This window comes from Amblyomma americanum, chromosome 3 (assembly GCF_052857255.1).
Source record: "Amblyomma americanum isolate KBUSLIRL-KWMA chromosome 3, ASM5285725v1, whole genome shotgun sequence".
NCBI lineage: Eukaryota > Metazoa > Arthropoda > Arachnida > Ixodida > Ixodidae > Amblyomma > Amblyomma americanum.
Window position 1 is genome coordinate 18,766,694 of NC_135499.1, and position 26,387 is coordinate 18,793,080.

The 26,387-nt window shown below is 46.9% G+C and overlaps 2 long non-coding RNA genes across 2 annotated transcripts; one reads left to right on the forward strand and one right to left on the reverse strand.

Annotated features, from left to right (window-relative positions):
- Positions 1–2,461: 2,461 nt before the first annotated feature.
- On the forward strand, positions 2,462–3,643 carry LOC144122873 (uncharacterized). The gene is made up of 3 exons (XR_013312923.1): positions 2,462–2,498; positions 3,199–3,360; positions 3,574–3,643. It is a non-coding gene; the product is annotated as an uncharacterized LOC144122873 (long non-coding RNA).
- Positions 3,644–8,056: 4,413 nt separating this feature from the next.
- LOC144122874 (uncharacterized) lies at positions 8,057–8,816 on the reverse strand. The gene is made up of 3 exons (XR_013312924.1): positions 8,751–8,816; positions 8,390–8,454; positions 8,057–8,287 (listed from the first exon to the last, which is right to left on the reverse strand). It is a non-coding gene; the product is annotated as an uncharacterized LOC144122874 (long non-coding RNA).
- Positions 8,817–26,387: the final 17,571 nt, after the last annotated feature.

A 26,387-nucleotide genomic window follows, 5' to 3' on the forward strand; every position in this document is an offset into this window, starting at 1 on the left:
GCTGAGGCAGGTGCTGCAGTTCATCAAAGAAGTCTCTCGCTTCATTGCACAGATTGTGTAGAACACACGCACCCATGACAATGAGGACGCACTGCTTTATGCTGGCAGCATCGACAAGATATAGCTGCCTGAAGCGCTGCTTCAGTAATCCAAAAGCATTTTCAATTGCAACTCTTCGCTGCGAGTGCACTTTGTTGCATTTCTTCTTCCACGACGGGAAAGTTTGCTCGTTGTCCCGGTATGGTGTCAAAAGCCACGGAAGGAGAGGGTAAGCTGAATCTCCAAGGAGATAGCCATTACTGCACTAGGTCAGGGCCTCTTCAAAAAATGTGCTTTCACGCAGAAATCTTGCATCGTGCGCCGAGCCAGGGAAGCCAATGAATACGTCTAGAAATTTGTTCCTATCATTGGCAATAGCTTGTAGGACAAAGGTATTGTAGTAGAACACGTTCTTGGGCAAGTTGGTTCATAGTTTGAGTAGATGAAGCGCACAAAAGACACGGCACATAGGCAAAGACGGACACGACACAGGCGCTTGTGTCGCCTGTGTCGTGTCCGTCTTTGCCTATGTGCCGTGTCTTTTGTGCGCTTCATCCACTCAAGCTTGTAGGACAATGGACGGCCATTTCTTACGATTGTAGTACGAGTGTGGCGACTTCGTCGGCTTGTCGATTTCGATGTGGCAGCCATCAATACAGCCTATGGTGTTTTGAGGCCCCTTGCCAGCGCTTTTTGCCAGGAAGCCAGCCTTGCTGCGTTCCTGCTCCTATCTGGCCAGGCAATCGCTTCCGCGCTCACGCTGTTTAGAAAATCCAAAATTCGCTCGAAATAACTGTGTATGGTCGACACGGCAAGGTCGAAGCGGTCGGCCAGGGAGTACATGCTGCACTGTCCACCCGAGCAGCACAAAACCACCAAGCATGTCTTTTCGGTACTAACTCTTGGACGCCCTCTTGTCGCGTTCGGGAAAAATGGTGACGCCATGTACCTTGCGACTAGTCTATTAAACGTGTCATGCGATAGGCGGAAAAGCCTCTTAAATTCAAAATCGAAATAACGACTTACAACTTCTTCACAGTACTTTGGAATTGTGTTGCGTCGCAACCTGATTAGCTTCAGGGCCAGAATTGCGAACACATCATCGAACTCTTCGTCTTCGCTGTCGGAGGAGGCCATCAGTTCGACAGTTGTTTGAACGATGGCTGCAGTTGATGCAGCGCAATCCATAGCTCTCCGCAACAAATTAGCAAGCTTGCACACCTCTTCTGCTCAAGCGCAGGCAGACAGTCAGGCAGGAAACAACAGGCGAAATGGCGAGGCGAAGCGCCGAAGAGCCTCTCAGTGGCATCAGTTCCCGCGAGGCGAGCGCGCGGCAATCGCTCGCGGCCCTCAGCCGGCGCGCAGTGACGCCGTTGACGTCGCGTCACGTGACGCGAAAGCCTGAAAGCTGTTCAGGGCACCGTTTATAAAGCTTTTTTAGTAATGGTTCAGTGCACCGGACCACACCAGCTTTAACTTGGAGCGTGTGTCGATTTCCCTCCGAGCGCGTCAGCCTCCGCCGGCCCGGCCAGACCGGTTCCGCCTCTCGTCAGGGCGGCGTTTCCCCGTTTTCCAAAACTGATGGGAACTGTCTTGAGTTCAGGTTTGCAGAGATTAAGGTGAATACCCCTCTCCATTTCTGAAAAGATTACAACAGAGAGCGACTGACTCATCTCTTGTTCCAACGGCTTGTTCCAACGCACTGGCTGAACACGTTGAAAACACGAAGCATGATATCGCTTGGGAAGAAGCGGCAATTATCGGCCGTGAGAAAAACTGGATGTCACGCCAATATCTGGAGTCTCTGTTTATCCAGACAACAGATCAGACGCTCAACCGAAACATCGGCAATCTACCGCCCTCGTACGCTAGATGCCTGCGACGATTAGCACAACGTACTTAAGCTTTGTGTGCGAAATTTTTCCATCAGTGAACAAGACTTCCGTGTGGAAGTCGAAACGTCCTTCCATCTTGACAACACCTTTTGGTCGGCGCTTCATTATTTTCGCCAATGTATTCACCCGACCAGACGAGATTTCGTCGAACCTTAGATTTCATCGTACTATAGGAGACCCAAGGTCAAGTTTCGCCACGCGACGACAGCGCCGCGCGGGCGGAGGCGGAACTACTGGGAATCGCTCGTGCAGGTGCTGCCTGCTTGAAAGCGTGGGCGCGCGCGTGCGCACGTGATTCAGTCCGGCCGGTGCGCAGCGGAGTCTCCGCACGGCTAGTGAGTGCTTTGCTACTTCGACGAGGGTGTTGAAGCGGATTTTCGCAATGGCAGAAACGGCCCAACGAAAACAGAAGCGTGGTCCGAAGTACTGCTGTGTCGTGGGCTGCCACAACAGTGCAGACAACAGCAGGGAACTCGATCCGCCTGTGAAACTGTATCGATTCCCTGGAAGATGGTACGAGAAAGAAAGGCGACAATCCGGGATCACCGCTGTAAGGAGAGTCAAGTAAGTCGTTGCAGCCTTATCTCGCTTTTTGCTTTGACCGTTTTAGCTACTAGTTTTTGTTCCTTAACACGACGCGCGACGACTGCAGAAAGTTATCTCGAGCTCGCTGCCTTCTCGCAGCCTGTGTGTGTGTGAAAGCCAAGCTACGGTGGCATGGTGAGAACATTAAGCGTTCTGATTCGGCTTGTTCTTTTAGACGTAGGCGTCGCCGTTTAAATTCACACTCGCAATTTGATTGTTGTGCTGTTGGTTAAACTCAGCTGAACTACGGACGTTGTCAAAGGTCTGCAAGTTACGCGTCGGGCAAGCAGCTTTCTCGTGTCGGAACGAACTGCTTTTAATTTCAATATACTTTGACATTGTTTTGCTTGTTCGCTTTGTTGTGCTTCTTTATTACGGTAGAATATTAACTTGTGAATATCACTTGTCCAGTGCTTAGAAGCTCGGCGGTTCTCTCATTTGCCACCTTCGATTTTCGTGCTATTTTCTTTTATTTGTTCATGTCTTTGTTGTGTGCATATGTGTTCGTTCGTGTCTGTGTTTTCGTGTGCGCTCCTGTTAGAGTGCGTGCACTCGTTCGTGTTACTGTGCGTGTTCGTGCATTTACCTTCGTTTTGTGTTCGTTTATGTGTGTGAGTGCATGCATATGTGTTCCTGTCTTTGCAGTGGATAAGAGGGAATATTGTTCTTTCTTGTGCAGTCCGGATGGAACTTTGTGGCAGCCAAAAGAACATACGCGAATTTGCAGCCGACATTTTGTGGGCAACAGCAAGAGTGACGTCAGCCAAGATCCATCCTACATCCCAACCATTTTTCCACCTGTCTACAGAAAAAAGGCGCCTGATCAGGAAAGGGCGCAAAGGTATGAAAGAAAAATTGTGAGGCTGCCAGTAGAAATTACAGACTCATGTTTTGAACAATGTTTTGTTGACTTAACCTGGTTTATGAAATTGCAGAGTCAGCATAATATGAATAATAGATGCATGGGCAAGTATTTAGTGATTACATTTCATGGCAGGTTTTCTTGCAGCCTACCCGATTGGTATTAACCTTAGCTTTTGATTGTGCAATGCAGGTGGCAGGCACGTTTCAAGAAGGAAATCTCTTCAAGACAGCTTGTAGGAGATGAGCATCCATCACAAAGTGCAGCAGTTGCAGCAACAATGCAGGCCCCGGAAACCTCCCTTCTGGAAGATGTACATCGTGACTTCAACACCATGGATTTCAGCAATGCATTTCTGGAAACAAGCACAGCTACCTCTTTGCTTAACATGAGTGACTCGCATTCTTTGGTGCTTGTGTGTAGTGCAAGACAAGAAAGTCATTCCACTGGAAGAAAGAGGGACGCTGTAAGGACATCTTTCAGTTTGGGGCTTCTGTGCAGTCAGTGTAAACAAAGCGCGCTACTAGGGCAGCATGCATTTGCTTTTAATAGTGTCCTTTCAACTGCCCTAGGCAGCACACTAAGTTTGTCTCATCATCATCATCATCAGCCCTACTACACCCACTGCAGGGCAAAGGCCTCTCCCATGTCTCTCCAATTAACCCTATCCTTTGCCAGCTGCATCCACCCTTTGCCTGCAAACTTCTTAATCTCATCCGCCCATCTAACCTTCTGCCGCCCCCTGCTACGCTTACTTTCTCTTGGAACCCACTCCGTTACCCTTAAAGACCTGCGGTTATCTTGCCTTCGCATTACATGCCCTGCCCAAGCCCATTTCTTTCTCTTGATTTCGACTAGGATGTCATTAACCCGTGTTTGTTCCCTCACCCACTCTGCCCGCTTCCGATCTCTTAACGTTACACCTATCATTTTTCTTTCCATGGCTCGCTGCGTTGTCCTTAACTTAAGCTGAACTCTTTTCGTTAGCCTCCACGTTTCTGCCCCGTAGGTGAGTACCGGTAAGATTATGCTGTTGTACACTTTCCTCTTGAGGGAAATTGGTAAACTGCCACTCATGATCTGCGAGAATTTGCCATATTCGCTCCACCCCATTCTTATCCTTCTAGTTATCTCCCTCTCATGATCCGGATCAGCTGTCACTACCTGCCCTAAGTAGACGTATTCCGGCACAATTTCTAGGCTCTCGCTGCCAAGTTTGTCTAAATACCACAAAATATCCTTGCTTCATGTTTTTCAGGCATGCCAAACAGAGGAATGTGCTACTTCAGGGAAGCTGGCTCTACTTCTCTCAGCAACAAATGGCACTGAAGCATCTGCTCAAATCGCACACACAGAAATGAGTCACAAGGTTAGACGATGATGCTGCTGTTCGTTACCTAATTTGTTGAATTGTGGTGTTGTCTTGCTGTTAGCACCGCACCTCTTGTTTCAATCCAATTTACTTGCATTATTGGGCAAGGTTCCTTTCTAATTGGTTGTTCCTGCATGACATTCCTGTTTATAATTTTAATGCCTGTGTTAATTTGTTTTTTAGAATGAATTCGTTTAGACACCGTAGAGTACAAATGTCACTTTAATGTATTATTCCTTTTACCTAAGTGTATCTCCTTTTCTTTTCATCATCCTGTATGTTTATTCTCTCCTGTAGGTTGCAAGTACAGATGAAAATTGGAAGCGAAACTGTGGATTTTTTGGCTTTGAATCCCTAAAGGAAAAGGAAGAGGCACTGCAGGATTTGTGCGGTGTGACACTGCAAGTTTTTTTGCCTCCTTCTGAACTTGCTGCCAGCACCACAGTACAGGCGCAATGCCATGTCAAGGGAAGACAAGTTATGCTTATTCCTTGCCAAGCTACGGCTTGGGATCACATACAGTGCCTTGGGAGCTATGTTTGGTGTCACAGCCACAACAGCGTCAACTGTGTATAGAAAGACACTTGACATTCTAAGCATTGCCCTGAAAAATTGGGTCTTCATGCCATCCCGAGAAATAATTAAGCTTTCTTTGCCTGCCCCGTTCAAAGACAACTATCCGAATTGCACCCTAATAATAGATTGCACCGAGGTCCGCACAGAAACACCATCAAACCCAGATTGTCAACACATGTTGTATTCTCATTACAAAGGAGGATACACGTTGAAATTTTTGATAGGCATAATTCCTAATGGAATGATAAGTTTTATTTCTAGGGTTTATGGAGGAAGGCACACCGACTCTTTCATAACCCAGGACTCTGGCTTCCTGCAGCTTCTCAAACCAGGGGACTTAGTTTTAAGTGACAAAGGATTCCCAAGCATACGGACAACTGTAGAAGGGAAAGGCGCAGTGCTACTTATGCCTCCTTTTAATTCAGGGGTTGGACAGCTGTCTGAACAAGCCATGGAGCAGACATACAAGATTGCGTCTGTACGCATCCATGTAGAACGAGTAATCCAAAGGTTGAAGATATATCACGTTCTAAGCAACAGAATACCGCTAAGCCTGGTCCCACACATGAACAAAGTAGTGTCTGTGTGCGCTGCCCTTGTGAACATGCAAGCACCGATAATTAAGAAGTAGGCCTGCTTGGTTTGCTGTGGCATTCATAAATTGGTTTCCGTGCATGGATTACATTTGTAAAAGAGATGACATTTCAAAAGAAACAAAATAGCTCTGCAATTTCATTTGACAACCTGTGACTAGACAACCGCAATTATGTGCACTTTAACCAATAAATTTGTTCCGCAATCACAACAATGTTTTTCGTCTGGCTTTTATTTTGAAGTGATAAGTCCTGTGATGATTCTGCAATGTGTCATTGTACTGCATGTGAATGTTTTTTAATCAGTCGTAAAAAGCTAAAGAATGCAAAATTGATAGTAATGGACACAAGCCAATGCATTGACCTCATTTGAGAACACAGCATTCATTCTTGGTTTATTGAGTGTGAACTGTAACCTACTACAGCAATGGAGATCACTCGGACAACACAGACCAGCATCAAATAGACCAATGTGCAATATAAAAGTATATGCTGCTCAATTATAATAATGAAACGTAATGAAGGATTCTGATTGTTGCCCTTATTTGTAACCATGCTGTCTGTAAAAAGCAAGCGAAGGCTTGATGATATATTTTATTGCTATAATAGACAAGCAGTTCTTTGCAAAAAAAAAAAATTTACAGGATAGCATTTAAGTCTGCTTAAGAGCTGAAATGCGAAAGCCTTTCCTCTTTATCTGTTCACTGTTCTTTTTGTACTTTTTATTTAAAATTTTATCTTGTAGTTTATTTGTTTTCGTTATTTTTAAATTTTTGTTTCTTTATATTTTATTCTTTGATTTTTATTTTTATACTAAGTAAGCCTTCTCACGCATTTACATAATTTTTCATCGAATTCGTCACACAAAACCTGCTTCAAACACAGCATTTATTTTCATTACTTCAATTAAATTAATTACCTAATTTAAATTCAAGAACCAAACTTTTCCCATTTTAAAATCTACTCACGCAATACCTAACACAATCAAACTTGTGCACATTGATCTCAACAGAACTACATAATTGTGTGGACAAAATTTGCGGGCACTTTTTACTGACGCGACATAACCATGTAATGCTCTCGCATTATTAGCCCTACCACACCAAATTAAAGCAGTATGACTACTGTTACGACCGGATAAGATATCATGAAGAATAGAAGCTGACATTTGGGACAACGAAAACACAAACAGGATTACTGGCACTTTGAAGAAATTTATTTACCTATTTTACGAAAGAAAGAACAAACAGTCAAGAATTAAGAGTTCGTAGCATCGAACGACTGGATGAGCCTTATCGCCAAGGCCCAGAGCGTTCGTTCTGGCTCAGGATGCATGTTTAATAGGCTCTGCCCCTTTCAACACACGAGGCACAGATCGAAACAGTCACCACACATGGCACGCGGAGCCCCGTGAAAATGGGCGAGGAGGATTCGGAGGTCGGCTGCTACTTCGCTGGAAGTCAAACACAGGCACTTGTCAGTCACGGTTAATTTCGGGGATGCTGCAGTTTCCTTCTTCCCTTGTTGTCTGACCACTGTCGCTTCTTGGAAGAAACAGACAAAGGGAAGGCCATTTCCCCCCTTCCTGAAGAGCATGGAAAGATTCTGCAGGCAGATTCGCAGCACATTTTTTTTTTCGTGGGGGCCTCGTGGGTCAACGACCTGTCGAAATTGCCGCTACCACGTGGTCATCCTGGTCGATTGAGTCTTCGCATTAATCTTCGGCGGGTGTGCATCCCGTTCATAACACTACACAGACGAACAACAACTATGCAATGCAATAAGCCCGACTAGATAAAACTACAATTACAACAAAAATTACTGCTTAAATAGGCTCGTCTACAGGGAAATTATAAAAGCAAAATATACAAAAGAGTTTAACTTGAACAAGGCCAAAATGCAATGGCAGATATGCCAGCAAAAAGTTTGATTTCAGGAAATCATCGAAAATCAATGCAGAAAAATAGAGCATACAAGCCTAGAACAAACGCTGTATCAAAAATTTGAAATAAAAATGCTCCATCTTGGGAATAAGCTCCCACAGAAAAGCCTCGTCCCGAATTACTTTCACTATTACAGAATGTTTGGGGCTGTACACATAAAAAATGGCCCATGGCAGGTTGAGGATATACAGCTGGACTTGCATTTGTGTGTAATAACAATGTGTGGGTCTCAGCACAATCACATCCCCATCAAACATTAAGTAGGGGAGCAAGCTCCCCCTTTCTTCATAGTCTATAAAAGGTTCTTCCTTGTACTTGAATGTACACTTGATTTCAATTAGCACAGTTTCACTGCCAATTGTTGCCAGTCCATCTGGGCTACAGCACAGCCATGGCTGCTGCGGAAGCACAACGAGTCCTGCCTAGAACATGAATAATTGAGATTAGTGCTTAAGCTGAAACATACAACAGGAAAGAGAGCATGCCTGGAGTAACTTGTAACGTAAACTCGTGAGTAACCTCACCTGCACAATACGGATGCCGAGCTTTCTTTGCAGATCTTCTCGTGCTGTGGCTTCAGTTTTGATGCCTAGTGAAACATATTTACACGTTATACTTCTGAGCAAAGAAACCATGAACATCACGCTTTGAAATCAGGCTTGCTGTAGCAGAAGAGAAAGCAAAGATGTGGCACCATAACTAAACACCTCAAATGTTTGTATAAAAAACATAAAAGAAAAATAGAACACTGACGCCATTGAAGTTATCGACTTTGTGTTTAAAATTTCTTGCAGTGTTTTCTGTATTTGTGTTGCATAGTATTGCCCCTCCTGTAAGGGCCCAGAGTGGCCTGCAGTATTCTGTAAATAAAAAATAAATAAATACCATAATGCATTGCAGCACTCGTGTACGATGACATCTTGCAGAGGCTATCAGCAGCTTTCTGGAATCCTTCGTCACTTCGTTTTGTGCGTATGGCATGTGCTTTCGTGCTAGTGATTCGAAGGCGACGTTCATCATGCCATCTGCAAATTGGAAAATTTGCAAAAATGAATCAGCACAGTGTATATGAGATGTGTTGGCTATCCTTTACTAAAGTTTAGTTTCATACCGTGAGCAATTTGCTTGGCCTACGGTGTAGAAGCACATGTCGCATGGTGCTTCTTTCAGCACTACTTTTGTTTTGTAGATATTCGCCATTTCCTCATCCATTTAAACAAGAAAGTCTTTTGCCTGTGTTGTTTTGTCATCAAGGACATTAAGATACCGGTAAACAGGCCGGTGTGACATTGGTTACAGTAAATCGTGAAATATTTCTTTTTCCACAGTTTCTGTGACTTTTTCAACAATGTCATTTAGGACGTTTGCCCAAATAACATCATCAGCGCTTCGATCCTGCAGCTCCAATATTTCTCTCAGTGGACACATTATGTCCGGATAGCCGAAAATAATATTAGGGTCAGCAGGTTTGATGTCAGGAATGCTGCTGCCCTCTCCTGTTATCGAGAATAAGACAAGGGGTAAGGAGAGTAATTATTCACTCAAACTGAAAACTGCCAGTTAGAATTGTGTGACCCGTCGGGTGTCCAAAAATTCTTACGAGGGAAGAGGAAGAGCTCTAAGCTCCTCTTAGGATTTCCTTTCGGTTTGCCCCATTTCTGGTTAGGCCCCCCAGGTTAGGCAAAGTAACCTGAAAATAGTGCTGCTTGGTTCTGCACACAACTTCAGTAAGTGTGGCCCGTGTGCGATCAATGACAGGCTGGCAGGCGCCACTCCGTTTCAAACGTTTCAGTTTCCTTTTGGTTTGCAAGATACATCGTGTAATCCAAGGTGTTGCTTTTGTACGCTTCCTGTTTTTGTTTTGGATAAAATTTTCGAGACAATGACTGCATATCTCTTTAAACTGGTGCCATAGTAAAGTGACATCAGACATATTAAAATCACTTAGTCGAAGATCAAGATAGTCCAGCACATTTTCGTCGCTTGCGCGCAAAAAATCTTTCACAGCATCAGGTTGTACGGACAGGAAGTCGCGTGAAGCATTGAAAACACATGATAAGCACACCATTTTGTGATCAGATAGGCGAGGCTCAACAGTCACTTCAAAATTTTTAATTGAACGGCTAACAGAGACTAGATCCAGTGCAGAACTAGAGGAGTCAGTATACAAGTAGGCTCGTTGACTACTTGTATTACGTTTTTAGCAAGCATTATGTCAAACATAAACTTAGAACGACTGTTGTGCATACTGTCAAGGGGTGGTTTGTTCCAAATAGTGCCAGGCAAATTGTTCCCCTGTCAATATTAATTTGTCGTGAGTAAATGTAGCCATACTTTCACAAAAATTATTCATAAATTGGGGGTGAGAATCGGGTGCTCTATACACAGCAAATAACAAGATGCTCTGCCTCAAAAATTGACTTTTAAGATGACATTCTCATGATTGTCAATCTGATGTAAAAGAAATACAGACAATTGCTTTTTTACTAGAACTGCAACTCCGCACCCTGTTAACTCGCGATCACGGCGAAATACGCTAAAAGTGCTAGGAAAAATATCATCAATATCCTCATGTAACCAAGTTTTTGTTATTAGCACTATATGCGGGTTATGCCACTTTCTTTCTCAAACCTCCCTGGTAAGCTCCTCATAACGATAAAGCAGCAAGAGTCGTGTTATAGAAAGCTTTACATCGTCATGAGTCGGAGGTACTGCTAGGCGGAAAGAGCGTATGACGCCTCTACATTCTCATTGTTTTTGAGGCGCATGTGTTTTGTGGAGTATCCTGTCATACACTTACCATCGGAGAGAGAAGCCTCTAGGACGCTTGCAAAACCATTTAAGCGCCATGCTTCTGAGTGAACAGATCGTTTTACTACCATATATTGCTGCGAATGTGAGCAATATTTGTTTTTTTTTTGTTTTTTTTTTCATTCTTCAAAGCTGCCGGCACGCCGCTTTATCGCCTTGTTTTCGAGGCAAGACGCGACGAGATTTATCTCGATTGATCGCATCCAGGCGGAGCTGATTCTACTTTGTTTCAGATTGTTCTAGTATATTTGCACGCTTTATCTCGAAAGTTCGCTATCAGCTTTAAATTGAGCACGGCCGATAGCGGCGGGCAATCTGCTCGAAGACCGCCGAGCACTCTTGTCGCTACGCCGCCGCCGAGTGATTCAGTCCATTGTGGGGGCAAGTCAGCCCAAATAAAGAGTTTTGTTAGTGGCCTTTTTGCTCCTTCTGGTCTCCAAATTTCAGTCACCACCACGTGACAATAATAAAGAACTTGAGATCGACTTTCATCTGTACAAGTGAGGTTTTGATGCGGTGGGTAATAAAAAAGCTGTCGTCTTCGTTCGTATGTTGTATTTTCAAGCGGGAGGCGATGTTGTATCCTTCTTTCTTGTTTAAGTTTCGTTTCTTTGAGTGTACATATCGTCATCGTCATTCAATATGATTTCCTATTAAGTGGCTTTACTGTGACGAATAAAGGAGGGTTTTTTGCATACTGCGCTTGCGTGGTCCAGTGTCATGCGTCTGGTCTGAACCAGACACCACATATTGGCGACGAGGGTCAGTATCGGAGCCGTGCCGCTCGGGTGTTTCCCAGCACCGCCCCCATTCTTGCCTGCAGCCGGTGACCCGGCTGTGCCTTAGCAGCAGTGGAAACGCGTATTCCTGAATTTCCTAAAGGCCATTGGCGGCGACGAACTGAAGCCGAAGCGTTGCAAGGCAATTCTGCTAAACTCGCTCGGGGTTGAAGGCCAGCGAATATTCTACAGCATCCTTGCACAAGGAGCAGACGTGACCGCGGACGCCAAGGTTGAGGACAAGGTGGACCAGTTCAAGGACGCGCTTGCTGCACTGGATACGCATTTCGCGAGCGCTACGAATTATTTGGTGGAGCGGCGCCGGTTTCGCCAAAGACAACTGCCTGGTGAGACATTTCAAGCATTTACAAACAGTCTTCAGGACCTTACGTCTACTTGCAATTTTGGCAGTGCTACCGATAGCATGATTCGAGACCAATTACTGGAAAGCACTTCGTCACGAACAACTCGTGAATGCATGCTTTATGAAGGGTCTTCGCTTACACTGCAGCGTGCTGTTGACATCGGGAAGCAAATTCAGCAAACACAACAAGAGCTCGGAGAATTCGCGCATAGAACTGTGAACAAGATTCAAGATGTGCGAAAAAGGTCAGACTCTGAGCAAGGAAGTTGCTACAGGTGCGACTCGTCATCGCATATGGCTAACTCGACTGCATGTCCGGCGAGGAACAAGCGTTGCCACTCTTGTGGAAAAATTGGTCACTTTTCAAGCATGTGCAAATCAAAGAAAAAGAAATATGCCGTTCGAAAGCCCGAGAAGGCCAACGCCGTCACGGTACTTCAAATCGGTGACCGTAATGCGTCGGCGAAAGATATTCGAGCCAGCATTTCTATCGGGAAGATAAGATTGTCGTTGATTGTCGACACAGGCGCTACGGTTTCTTTGCTCAGTGAAGAGCACTACCACAAATATCTAGCCAACACGTACTCATTACGACCGCCGACTGCCAATTTGTGTAACTATTCCGGAGAACAACTCAAGTTAAGCGGTTGCATTCTTGCTGACGTATCTTACAAGGGAAATAGAGCCAGTGTGCTTTTTCATGTCACAACCAAGGGCACTTCGTTGCTGGGGCTTGATGCCGTTCGGAGCCTGGCAATCACTATCAACGGCTCAACACTGAATTGCTGCCAGGTGACATGCCCTGATTCACTGCCTTCAGAATTCACGCACCAGTTTGCGCACTTGTTCACGGAACAGTTAGGACATGTGAAAGGCTTTGTTCACCATGTTAAATGCCGTTCATCTGTGAAACCAGTCGTTGCGAAACTCCGACGCCTGCCGCTCACGCTACGGCAACAGGTATCGGTAGAGATACAACGTCTGCTGGCCGAAGATATAATTGAACCTGTCGACGCATCGGAGTGGATTTCACCGATCGTCGTCGTGAGGAAGAAGGACGGTTCAATAAGGTTGTGTGTGGACCTACGTGAAGTGAACAAGTCAGTAATTTCCGATGCTTTTCCTCTTCCGCATACAGAGGAACTACTTCATGAACTAGCTGGAGGAACGTGCTTCTCAAATCTCGACTTAGCGTCGGCATACCACCAGCTAGAACTGACTCCGGAAAGTCGGGGACTAACTACCTTTATCACACACGAAGGATTGTTTCGTTTTAAGAGATTGTGTTTTGGCCTTGCATCTGCCCCTTCAGCCTTTCAGAGAATGATGCAGCATATTTTGAAAGATTGTAAAGGCGTACTTTGTTACATTGATGATGTGATTGTGTGGGGCAAGACACGTGAGGAGCACCACAAGAATCTACACCAGGTGCTAAAACGCATTGGTGATTCAGGTTTGAAGCTCAACCAGAAATGCACATTTCCTGTTTCAGAACTATCCTTTTTAGGGCATACGGTGAGCTCAAAAGGGCTCACACCATTGCAGTCTAAGGTTGACGCTATTGTCAAAGTGCCTGCTCCTCACGATGTTTCCACTTTGAGGTCATTTTTGGGTCTCGCTGGTTACTATGCTCGGTTTGTGCCGCGATTTGCTGATCTCGTCGAGCCGCTTAGAAGGCTCCTGCGGTCTGGTCAATAGTTCACGTGGGATGATGAGGCTGAGCGTAGCTTCCAGCTTGTTAAGACAGCTTTGTCTTCAAGCCCAGTCATACAAATGTTTAACCCAGACCTTGATGTAATTGTTACTACAGATGCTTCTGATAAGAGACTGGGAGCCGTTCTTCAGCAACGCGATGGTGACAGCGTACGCACGGTGGCCTTCGTATCGCGTGCCCTGACTCCTGCTGAGCGGAAGTACTCCGCTGGGGAACGTGAGGCCCTTGCTTGTCTCTTCGCGTGCGAGCGCTGGCACGTGTACTTGTGGGGTAGAAACATTTTGTTACGTACGGACCACCAGGCACTGGTGACGTTACTTTCAGCTGCCGGTACAGGACGCCGACCTTTGTGTATATCCAGATGGTCAGCTCGACTTTTGTATTATAACTTCGACATAGAGTACCAAAAGGGATCGCCAAATGTCGTGGCCGATGCGCTTTCACGCCTACCTCTTCACTGTGATTTGCAGCAGACGATGCATGAAGAAATTGTGTCAGTTGTATCAGAGTGCCTAACAAAGGAACGGCTGCAGGTGGCCACTGCTGCACACAGCACACTGCAACAGGTTGTTGTGCACGTGGTACATGGTTGGGCGCCTAGAAAAGCTTTGCCAGCAGAAGTAATGCCGTACTTTAACGTGCGGGAAGAGCTTTCTTTCGTTGATGGCCTTTTGATGCGCGGCGAGCAGGTAGTTGTTCCGAGTGAATTAACCGCGCTCCTTGTTGGTTTTGCGCACGAAGGTCACCCAGGAACTGTGAGGACGAAGCAGAGACTACGTGATCATTACTGGTGGCCGCGTTTGAATAAACAGGTAGAAGAAGCAATCCATTTTTGTCATATCTGCCAGGCCGCGGACAAGTCCGCTAAACCGTCGTTTGCACCGCTGCAGCCGGTGTCGTTTACAACGCTACCATGGCAAAAGTTACCAATGGATATAGTTTGACCGATTTGCTTGGCCCCTTCAAACTGTAGGTACATGATATCGCCGATCGATCATCATTCCAAGTGGCCTGAGGTTGCCTTTTCATCTACAGTGACGTCACAGAGTGTGGTCGATTTTTTGCAGACTGTTCAGCCGAGAAGGCCATCCGGAAGAAATTGTCACAGATAATGGGCCTCAGTTTAAATCGCAAATGTTTGAAACATTCTTGAGAGAGAGGGGTATTGCGCATCGTTGTTCTTCTCTGTACTATCCACAGGGAAACGGCGCGATTGAACGTTTTAATCACGTGCTGAAAGATTTCATGCAGGTTGCCCGATTGGAACAACGGCCCCTCCAGGCTGCTGTGGTTGACTATCTCGGCATATATAGGTCGACGCCGCATGCGACAACGGGTGTGTCGCCAGCTAAGTTGCTCCACAGGCGCCAGCCAAGGACAAGACTCAATACAGTGGGTTTGCCGACAAGAGAGGGTGTCCATGCCGGTTCGAATAAAAATGTTCCTGCTAGGATTAAGGCAAAGCAGACGTATGCAAAACAGTATACGGACAGGAGGCGAGGTGCGAAAAGACCAGCCTTTAGTGTAGGGGACTTCGTTTGTGTACGCAAGCCAGCAGGCGGTGGGAAAGCGTCGGTAAACTACATGGGACCTTTCAAGATTGTCGGCAGAAAAGGCAAAAATAGCTTTTTTATGAGCGACGGTCGTTGCTGGAACGCGTCTAAACTAGTTCGGGTTCCCTGCAATCAATCGCAGACAATAGAACAATGGGCATGGGAATTGCCTCATGACTACTCGGGTACCGCTGGGCCTGAAAGCCGCGCAGACGCTGAACAGTGTGAACTGTTGCGATCGCCGGAAAACAAGGGCAGAAGTTAATGAAGAAGCGGTTGCTCCTTTAGAGGATTCGGTGGAGCAACCTTTGCGTCGCAGCACTAGGGTACGCCGACCTGTCGAAAGATTTGGGTTTTCTTTACCTGAACAATAAGTGTTTAGTTCGTGTTATTTTGGTTGTTGCAAATTACTGTGTTGTATTTTCAAGCGGGAGGCGATGTTGTATCCTTCTTTCTTGTTTCAGTTTCGTTTCTTTCAGTGTACATATCGTGATCGTCATTCAATATGATTTCCTATATAAGTGGCTTTACTCGGACGAATAAAGGAGGGTTTTTTGCATACTGCGCTTGCGTGGTCCAGTGTCACGCGTCTGGTCTGAACCAGACACCACACAAATAGTGCCAGGCAAGTTGGTCCCCTGTCAATATTACTCTGTCGTGAGTAAATGTCGCCATACTTTCACAGAAATTATTCATAAATTGGGGGTGAGAATCGGGTGCTCTATACACAGCAAATAACAAAATACTCTGCCTCAAAAAAATTGACTTTTAAGGTGGCATTCTCATGATTGTCAATCTGTTGTAAAAGAAATGCAGACAATTGTTTTTTTTTACCAGAACTGCAACTCCGCCCCCTCTTAACTCGCCATCACGGCGAAATACGCTAAAAGTGCTAGGAGAAATATCATCAATATCCTCATGTAACCAAGTTTTTGTTATTGCCACTATATGTGGGTTATGCCACTTTCTTTCTCAAACCTCCCTGGCAAGCTCCTCATAACGATAAAGCAGCAAGAGTCGTGTTATAGAAAGCTTTACATCGTCATGAGTCGGAGGTACTGCTAGGCGGAAAGAGCGTATGACGCCTCTACATTCTCATTGTTTATGAGGCGAATGTGTTTTGTGGAGTATCCTGTCATACACGTACCATCGGAGAGAGAAGCCTCCAGGACACTTGCAAATCCATTTAAGCGCCATGCTTCTGAGTGAACAGATCGTTTTACTACCACATATGGCCGCGAATGTGAGCAATATGTTTTTTTTTTGTTTTTTTTTCATTCTTCAAAGCTGCCGGCACGCCGCTTTATAGCTTTGTTTGCGAGGCAAGACGCGACCAGATTTACCTCGATTGATCGCATCCAGGCGGAGCTGGTTCTACTTTGTTCCCGATTGTTCTAGTATATTTGCATGCTTTATCTCGAAAGTTCGCTATCAGCTTTAAATTGAGCACGGCCGATAGCGGCGGGCAATCTGTTCGACTTGGTAGTTAACATCGCCAAACATAATTGTGCTTTTGAACTGACTCGGGACAACACAGGGATGACACAAACACTGGTGCGCAAACTGTCAACTGAAGTTTATTGCGGTGTGCACACGTATATAACCTTCACATGAAAAAACGTAATTAAAAAACACATTTAAATCAGCAACTTTGCTATCGTATCAATAAGCATAAAAAAAGACTTTGTCCCAGCAGATCGGTTTACCTTTGATATTTCTTTTCCCAGAATTGCTTTGTTGTTTGGAAAACAAAACTGAAAGGTCACTTACTCAATTCCCTTCTTTTCCCGATTATAAGCAGTAAGCTTCCCACAACTCCGTGATCTGGGTGGGCAAGATTCCTGTGAAAGATCCGTTCATAATCAGAAATTCGAATGAGGTCATCGAATCCCTGAAAAAAGAACCTAGTGTGGCATGCTTCTCCATTGACGTCACGGACCTAATTTACAGTGTTCCCCTATACCATATGCTGGAACGTGTTGAAATGCATATAGAAGAATTTGGTTCTGTGAAGTTTACGAACGAGTGTGGCATCAGGACTACAGATTTCCTCGCTTTTCTGAAAGCATATCTCACGGCATTGTGTGTAGAGCTGAAAAAAGAGGTATTCTATCAAAATGACAGGATATGTATTAGATCTACAGTAGCCCCCGTTCTCTGGGACCTCTTCCTCGCCAGAGGGGACAAGAAACTTGAAGAAGCCTTTGCGCCGCTTGGTTTCACAAAGTGGTTTCGCTACGTCGATGACTTTTTAGTCTGCGCTGACAACACTCTGGCCACACTCAACCTTGTAGAAAAGACTTTGGAACAATTCAAGTTAGCCCAATCAGGGCTGATGTTCACTCATGAAGTTCCCACAAACGGCAGCCTGCAGTTTCTTGATCTGGCTTTATCTCTGGAAACCCACTCGTACTGGGAGTACTCAACACATGGGGCGTTTGTATCATAGTAAAAAACTTTTTATCTGCAGTAATGATGGATTGCAATGTTGCTGAACCAGTTTGGTGCAAGACAAGGTTTTACAACGTTACATACATTATCGGAGCTTTGTACCGCGCGCCCTCTGCTTCACCTGAGTTCCTCACTTTTTTAAGTGAGAATGTGAAAAAGAACACGAGACTAATAATGACTGGCGATTTTAACCTACCACACATAAATTGGTAACGCCTACGTTCTGTTGGTCCTGATTCGTCTAACGGAGAGAAACTATAGAAATTATGTTCGCGTATAACCTAAAACAAGTCGTGCTAGAGGATGCAAGAATAACGCCCAATTCGCGGTCATTGTTGAACTTGATGTTCCTGTCAAATAATATAGAAGAACACACTGTTACAATTGAAGATGGTGTCTCTGACCACAAGATGAATGTTGTTGCCATACCACTTAGAATCAGTGGGTGTTCAAGGCCTTATATCTCTGTGCGCGTTAAGGATTATGAACTTACCGACGACACCTCCATTCTTGCCTAACAGCAATCTGCCTTTGATGATTTTGAAATTAAATATGATTCCAAAACTGTAGAATTTAGGAGAATTATACAACACTGCGTTGACAGGCATATTCCAACTCGCGTTCAAAAGACGATGCATCGAAGCTCCTGGATCACTAGGGACAAAATTGATATTGTCACTGATAAACGGTTGAAGCAGGTTTAATTAAACGTGCTGGGCGTGCAAGACAGCGAGGAGCTCGAGCGAGGAAGTAGATAAAAACCTCTAGCCCCTAGAGTGCGCAAGGCACGGCAAGTCCTATCTAAAACAGTTCGGCCGCAGTATGGCGCCACTGGATCCACTGGTACTGTGGCATTACTCCCCCTCTCTGAAGGGCAACGACTCGGTGCCCCACCAATGAGAAGCAGGAAGGCAAGGGACGGCGAATGTCCCGGCTGCTGATGTAGACACGCCTGAAGAGCTAGCGGGCGTGGTACGGCTTCATCCGTGCGACATGGACGACTTCGGGGGTCGGCCGTCTAGAGGAGCGAACTGTTCCCCGGGGGAGAACTTCATAGTTCACCTCACTGATTTGGCGGAGCACCCCGTAAGGGCCAAAATATCGCCATAGAAGCTTTTCGGAGCGCCCACGCATGCGGATTGGGCTCCACACCCAAACTTGTTCGCCGGGCTGGTAACGCCCATTTCGGTGGCGCAGGTTATAGCGCCGAGTGTCGAGAACTTGCTGGTGCCGGATGCGCTCTCTAGCTAGTTGGCGGGCGGCCTCAGCGTAACGAACGAATTGGGCAGCACCCATAACAGAGCAGGTAGTGCTAGCTGGAAGCAGCACTGTATCCAGCATGGTTGTGGCTTCGCGGCCATGTACTAAACGAAAAGGATTGAAGCGTGCCGTTTCCTGGACTGCAGTATTATAGGCAAATGTGACGTAAGGGAGTATGGCGTCCCAGTTCCGGTGGTCCGCATCGAAATACATGGAAATCATGCCGGCGATCGTCTTGTTGAGCCGTTCGGTGAGGCCGTTGGTTTGAGGGTGGTAAGCGGTTGTCTTGCGGTGACTGGTGCCGATTAGGCGCATAACCACCTGCGTAAGGGCCGAGGTGAACGCTGTTCCCCTGTAAGTTAAAACGATGGTGGGTGCACGGTGACGAAGCACAATGTTTTGGATAAAAAAGTTCGCAATTTCGTCAGCGGTACTACGGGGAAGAGGTTTAGTTTCACAGTATCGGCTGAGGTAGTCGGTGGCGACCACAATGTAGCGGTTACCCAGTGAGGACACCGGAAATGGGCCGAGTAAGTCTATGCTGACTTGATGGAAGGGGACCTGAGGCGGATCAATAGGCTGCAGTAGGCCGGCTGTCTTAGTCGGCGGCGTCTTGCGACGCTGGCACTCGCGGCAAGTTCTTACGTAATGCTTCGCAACTGCAGCAACCCTGGGCCAGTAGTATTTTTGCCATATTCGTGCCAAAGTTCGACAAAAACCCAGGTGACCAGAAGATGGGTCATCATGGCACGCCTGCTGGACTTCGTCGCGAAGAGCCGTAGGCACGACGAGCAGATACACAGCTTCTGTCGGGCTGTAACTTTTTTTATACAGGATGCCGTCGCATAAAAAGAACGACGACAGTCCGCGTGAGAAGATTCGTGGGGGAGACTGAGCGCTTCCTTCGAGATACTCAATGAGTGGACGTAGCTCACTGTCGTCTCTTTGGTGTTGAATCAGAATGGACGTGTAGATGGCGCCAAGAAAAACTGATTCGTCGTCGGGGTCAGCTCGGGGGTCCTCGATAGTAGCACGAGACAAACAGTCGGTATCACTGTGCTTCCTACCAGACTTATAGATGATGGTGACATCGAATTCCTGAAGTCGAAGGCTCCAGCGTGCAAGCCGTCCCGAGGGATCTTTGATGTTCGCCAGCCAACAGAGGGAGTGGTGGTCGCTGACGACCCTGAAAGGGCGGCCATATAAGTACTGGCGGAATTTGGTCACTGCCCACACAACGGCCAGGCATTCTTTTTCGGTGGTGGAATAGTTTGCCTCAGATCGTGACAAGGTGCGGCTTGCGTATGCGATTACGCGTTCGAGACCATCCTGCCACTGCACAAGTACCGCACCGAGGCCGATGTTGCTGGCGTCTGTGTGCAGTTCAGTGGCGGCCAACTCGTCGAAGTTTTCAAGGATGGGCGTACTTTAGAGCCCAGTTCGGAGGTCTTCAAAGGCCTTCTTTTGCTCCAGGCCCCAGAAAAACGGTTCGGAATCTTTCGTGAGGCAGGTAAGGGATTCAGCGATCTGGGAGAAGTTCTGCACAAAACGCCGATAATAGCCGCAGAGACCCAGAAAGCGGTGTACGGTGACAGCCACGGCGGCTGTCTTATCGGGGTCGGGGCTAACCCCTTTAGCACTCACGATGTGGCCCAGAAACTTCAACTCTTCGAAAGCGAAGTGACACTTTTCGGGCTTCAGGGAAAGACCGGCCGACCGAATTACTTCGAACACAGCGCGCAGGCGTCTCAGGTGCTATTCGAACGTATCAGAGAAGACGACAACGTCATCCAAGTACACGAGACAGGACTACCATTTCAGATCGCCAAGAACGGTATCCATCATCCGCTGGAAGGTTGCAGGAACCGAGCACAGACTGAAAGGGAGCACCCGGAATTCGTACAGACCGTCCGGTGTAATAAAGGCTGTGTTTTCCCGGTCGCGTTCGTCCACCTCGATTTGCCAATAGCCGCTGCGTAAATATAGCGATGAGAAGCACTTGGCGTGGCGGAGCCGATCCAGGGAGTCATCATTGCGCGGCAGAGTATAAACATATTTTTTTGTGACTTTGTTTAAGCGCAGGTAATCAACGCATAACCGTAAGGTTCCATCTTTCTTTGCTACTAGAACAACAGGCGACGACCACGGGCTCGTCGGCGGCTGTATCACGTCGTCCGGGAGCATTTCTTGAACTTGGCGCCAAATGGCATCACGCTCCTTTGAAGAGATCCGGTAAGGCGGCTGACATAACGGCCGCTGGTTGGCGTCAACTATAATCCGGTGCTTTGTGAGCGGTGTCTGCCTAACCCAGAGGTGGGGGCGAAAAAGTCACAGACAGACTGGATAACGCTTTCGAGGCAGCGTTTCTGATTACACGGGAGGTTCGGGTTCACGTCAGTTTTTATGTGAGTGGTCGGTGCCTCCACTGATGCCGAGGATTCGGACAAAGCGTGCTGTCCCGCGAAGTCGCCGAGTTCTTCGAAATACGCAATAACTGTTCTGCCGGTCGAACACTGAGGTTCACAGCGAAAACTGGTTACCAAGACCTCGATTCGGCCATTGTTCAGCTCAGCAATTCCGCGAGCAACACAGACTTGCCGACCAAGGAGCAGCGACATGTTGGTTTCAGCAATGCCACGAGTTCCAGTGATGTCGCAATCTACGGTAACAAACATGCTAGCTCTCGACGGGATTAATACGTGGTCGTCAAAGACGCGTAACTTAGTCCCGCGTGGCTCGGGATCGCCGTCAAAAGGGGATTGAGTGGAAAATGACACGACAAGCTCCTGAAGGTTGATGACAGCACCGTACTCCCGAAGGAAATCCAAACCAAGTATCAGGTTTTTGGAGCACTCGGGCAGCACAGCAAAGCAACCAGGGATAGTAGCACCACGGATCTGGATTCGTGAAGTGCAGACGCCAATTGGCGTGGCCACATGGCCACCGGCGGTGCGGATCTGTGGTACAGACCAAGGGGTCAGAATCTTTCTGACGTCCGTGGCTAACCGACTGCTCATTACAGAGAAATCAGCGCCGGTATCCACAAGTGCGGTCACATCGCGATTATCAGCGATTACTGGGATTTCGGCAGACACCAGCGGTCGCAGCACGTCGTTGTCGTTGAGGTCGTCGTCAGTCGGATCGTAGACGCGAATCGTCGGGTGGAGGCCCTTGACTTGATCCAATAGCGGCGGCCCTACCTCCGGGGGATGCCGTCTACAGCTTTTCCCGATGTGGGGACGCGCCTCTGAACTGGCTAGAAAAAGACGGGCGGCTTGGCGAAGAAAACCGCCTTGGGGATGGCGACCGCGACTGGCGTCGCCGCGAGGTCGTTGGCTGCACGTTATCGGACAGATACTGCTCGATGTCCCGCGGCCGTTCTCCGTAGCGTGGTCGAGGTGCGTCAGGTGAAAACCCCCTTAAGCCCATTCTGCGGTAGGGGCAGTGGCGTAGGAGGTGGCCGGGCTCCCTGCAGGGGTAGCAGAGCGGCCTATTGTTTGGCGTACGCCAAACGCGAGCTTTGCTCATGGTGGACAGGGGCTCCTCCTGTACGACGGGTACAGCTGCAGTTGGGTACCGCGGTGAAGGCACAGGAGTGACGAGAAACTTCGCTTCCAAGCTCCTCACAAGCTCTCGAAGCTCCTCAGTGGGTAGCGACGAGGGCGTATAGTGGTGAGCGGCTCCTACACTAGCCTGACGGCCGTAGTGCGCGCCCCGTTCATGCAGAGAACACTCCATGCTAGTTGCCTCCTTGGCAATTCGGCCACCGTTCTTGGCGGGTCACGTACCAGTCCGGCAAACAATTGCTCTTTGACGCCGCGCATCAAGTGGCGTACCTTCTTGTCCTCGGGCATAGCAGGGTCGGCGCGATTGGAGAGCCGCGTCATGTTCTCGATGAACGTGGCGACGCTCTCGTTCGGCTGCTGCGACCTCGATTGCAAGACGATTTCAGCCTTCTCCTTTCGTTCACTGGTGCTGAACGTGGCTAAGAGCTCTCGGCGAAAGATCGCCCAGTTAGTGAAGGAAGCTTCGTGGTTCTCATACCACGTCTTGGCCGAGTCCTGCAGTGCAAAGTACACGTTCCGCAATTTGCGCTCGCCTCCTACTCGTTGAAGCCCGCCACACGGTCAATGCTGGCCGACCCGTCTTCCACGTCCTCAAACCTCTCACTGTGGAATGATGGGTCGACCGAGGTGTGTGAAGGACGAACGGCGGGGCATTCCCGGAAAGCTGACTTGTCTGCATGGCTAGCCGTAGCGGACGTCATGGTCCTTGCTGATCTTGCGAGTTGACCGAACTCTGGTTGTAGGCCTCGCAGGTGGCGGCTCGCCTTGTGGATTGGTGTCGTAGCCACGCGTTGGGAACTGACGTCATGAGTGTCCTCGAGGTCAGCGTACATGGACCGTTACCCAGCGGCTATACCAAATATGTCACTGATAAACGGTCGAAGCAGGTTTAATTAAACGTGCTGGGCGTGCAAGACAGCGAGGAAGTAGATAAAGACCTCTAGCCCCTACAGTGTGCAAGGCACGGCAATTAAGTCCTATCTAAAACAGTTCGGCCGCAGTATGGCGCCACTGGATCCATTGGTACTCTGGCAATATGAAACGTGAAATAACAAAACTACGTAAAAAAACCCTATTCAAGTTATGCGACTTCGTGCTGAACTGAAGCAAGCCCTGAAAGAAGCTAAAAAAAGTTTTTTGGTGAAACGTTTAGCCGCGTCCTCAAAACGTCACCGCAGAAGTGCTGGCGATACTTTAGTGATAAGAAGCAGATAATACAGGAGAATAAGCACAAAAATCATGTACTGATAAAAAAGGAGCATATAGTAGATCAGTTTAATCACTTTTTACAGTCCGTATTCACCTCATCTAAAGATGACATAGACCTTAGATCAAAACGCTTGTTGCCTAGCCAAATGAATGACGTCAGAATTTCGCAGGAGGGCGTATTTCAGTGGCTCCTCAATTTGGATGCTAAAAACGCCAATGGACCAGACAACATACCAACCCCGTTTCTCCGAAGATATGCCCACTGGGCGTCGCGATACCATAAAATTATTTTTCAAAAATCCTTGCACACCAATTGTGTACCACAAGATTGGCGCAATGCACTAACAATTCCGGTGTTTAAAGGGAGCAACCGAACGCTTGTAAATAACTACCGCCCAATATCTCTTACGTCGACTTCTTGTAAACTTATGAAACATATTATAGTGAAGCACATCCTTCATCACCTAGAAACAAGCTGTTTACTTTACCCTCACCAACACGGATTCAGAACAGGCCTTTCTACCACTACACAACTCGTAGAGACAATTCACGATTTGGCAAGGACGATTGATGCGAAGCAGCAGATTGACATAATCGCTGTAGATTTTGCCACAGCGTTTGATAAAGTGCCGCACAATAAATTAGTTTTTATACTGCAAGGAGCTGGAATTAAAATGAATATTGTAAAATGGATTAAAGCGTGCTTAGCAAATTGTAACCAGGTGGTCAAAATGAATGGTCATGTGTCCAGCTCACTTGCAGTGCTTTCAAGAGTTCCGCAGGGTTCTGTTCTGGGAAGCGTAAAGGACTGGGCAATTTGGTCAGACATGCTTAACGTAATAATGGCGCAGGTCAAGTGACAGGACAGCAGGAGAGTACTTGCCCGATCCTTTACGCTTCTTAATCACATTTCTAGTACATTGGGCTCTTTCTATCTCTAATGTGCAAACCAGTGTTTCCTCGTTTCCTTGACTGCCAACGCTGATTGTCAAGCACGCGCCCTTTGGCGCTTGTGTGTGTTTGTACTCTCCTGCTGTTCTGTCACTTGATCTGCGCCATTATTCTGTTCTGGGATCGTTGTTATTTTTGATGTATATTAATGATATCTCTGCTGTCGTGGACACGGCCACCCCGTCGTGACAATGTCAACTGATGTGCCACTATTTGTGCAGGTACTTACCGGATTCTTTTCCATCTCCTTGGGCCGTGCAGTAAGCGCAGACAGCGGCTTCAATCGTCACCCAGCTTCTGCCGATGCCTTTCGACTGCCGTGCGCGGGGGGCGTACATTTTTCACACTGCGAGCTGCTGTCGTGGCACGTGGATACTGCCTTCTGCGCACCCTCTTTGAGCACAGCGACGTCATCCACACTTCCAGCCCGGATTTTGCCTATAAAAGGGACGCCTGCGCCTTCCATCAGCAGTGGACACGGCAACCCTGACGTGACAATGTCAACTGATGTGCCACTATTTGTGCAGGTTGGTGGACGAAAATATTGCTGCCGTAGCAACTGCCCTTTTTTGATCGTGTTGCCGTGTCCACGCACATTGCTGGTTTGCTTTAGTGATTGTATCTCAATTGTAGGCCTGTTGCTGAAGTTATCCGGTGATGTTGAGGAAAATCCTGGCCCGGATACAATGGAAATGATTCAAGAAGTAATTGCTTCTCAAACTGAAATCCTCAGCAAATTAAGCGAAATACAGGAAAACCAAACATCGTCTGAAGCAAGAATTCTGGACATGCAATCCAGGCTGTCTGCTATAGAACAAAAGCTACAAACCTTTGACGAGTCTCGGGATAGGCTTTCGAAACTAGAAACTTTTGCTGAAAGATGTGAAATAGAAATGACTACAGTTTCGAGAAAACTTGATGAGTTGGAAAACCGCTCGCGGCGCAATAACTTGATTGTACGCGGAGTCAAGGAGGAGGAATCAGAGAGTGAAGAGGACCTACTACAGAAAGTAAACAATGACATCTTTGATAAAATTCTGAAACAAAGGGTGGACACTATTGAAAGGATTCATCGACTTGGAAAGAGGGAAGCAGGTAGAGACCGTCCGATTATTATTAAACTTACTGACTTTAGGGATAAGGCACTCACCTAAAACCTAAAAGGCACTCAATTTAGTGTAAATGAAGATTTTTCTAAAAGGGTTGTGGAAATACGAAAAAACCTTTGGAACTCCTGTGCCGATGAGCGAAAGAACGGCGTGAAAGCTAAGTTAATTTTTGATAAGTTAAAAGTCAAGAATACCTTATACGCATGGAACGAGGAGACCAAGCAGCGGTTCAAATGCCAGGTTGCCACAGCACTAGCAATGAGTGACTAAACAATCATAAGACGGTCTGCTTTAAAATTATAAATGTGAACGCTAGGAGCATGCTTAACAAGGTTGACGCCATAGAAAGTATATGCCTTGAACATGAACCCGATATTATGGTAATCACAGAGACATGGCTACATAAAGATATTAGAGACTGTGAAGTTGCTCCCCCAAACTACTCTATAGTACGAAAAGACCGTGAAAGGAGGGGTGGCGGTGTTGCAATACTGGTTAAGAGTAATATAGTATTCTCAGTTATAGAAGGGTTTGATGATTTAGAATCTGCATGGATTAAAACCAGACTGAATGGTCGTACTGTCTTAGTGGGTGCTTTCTACAGAGCTCCCAATTCAACCATAGACGTGCTTGATAACCTAAAAAGGTTACTGGACCTAAATGTACACTTTGGTGACAATATTATGCTGACAGGTGATTTTAATTTGCCAGGAATTGATTGGATGTCGCTTTCTCCCGGCAGAGTTGATACAGCT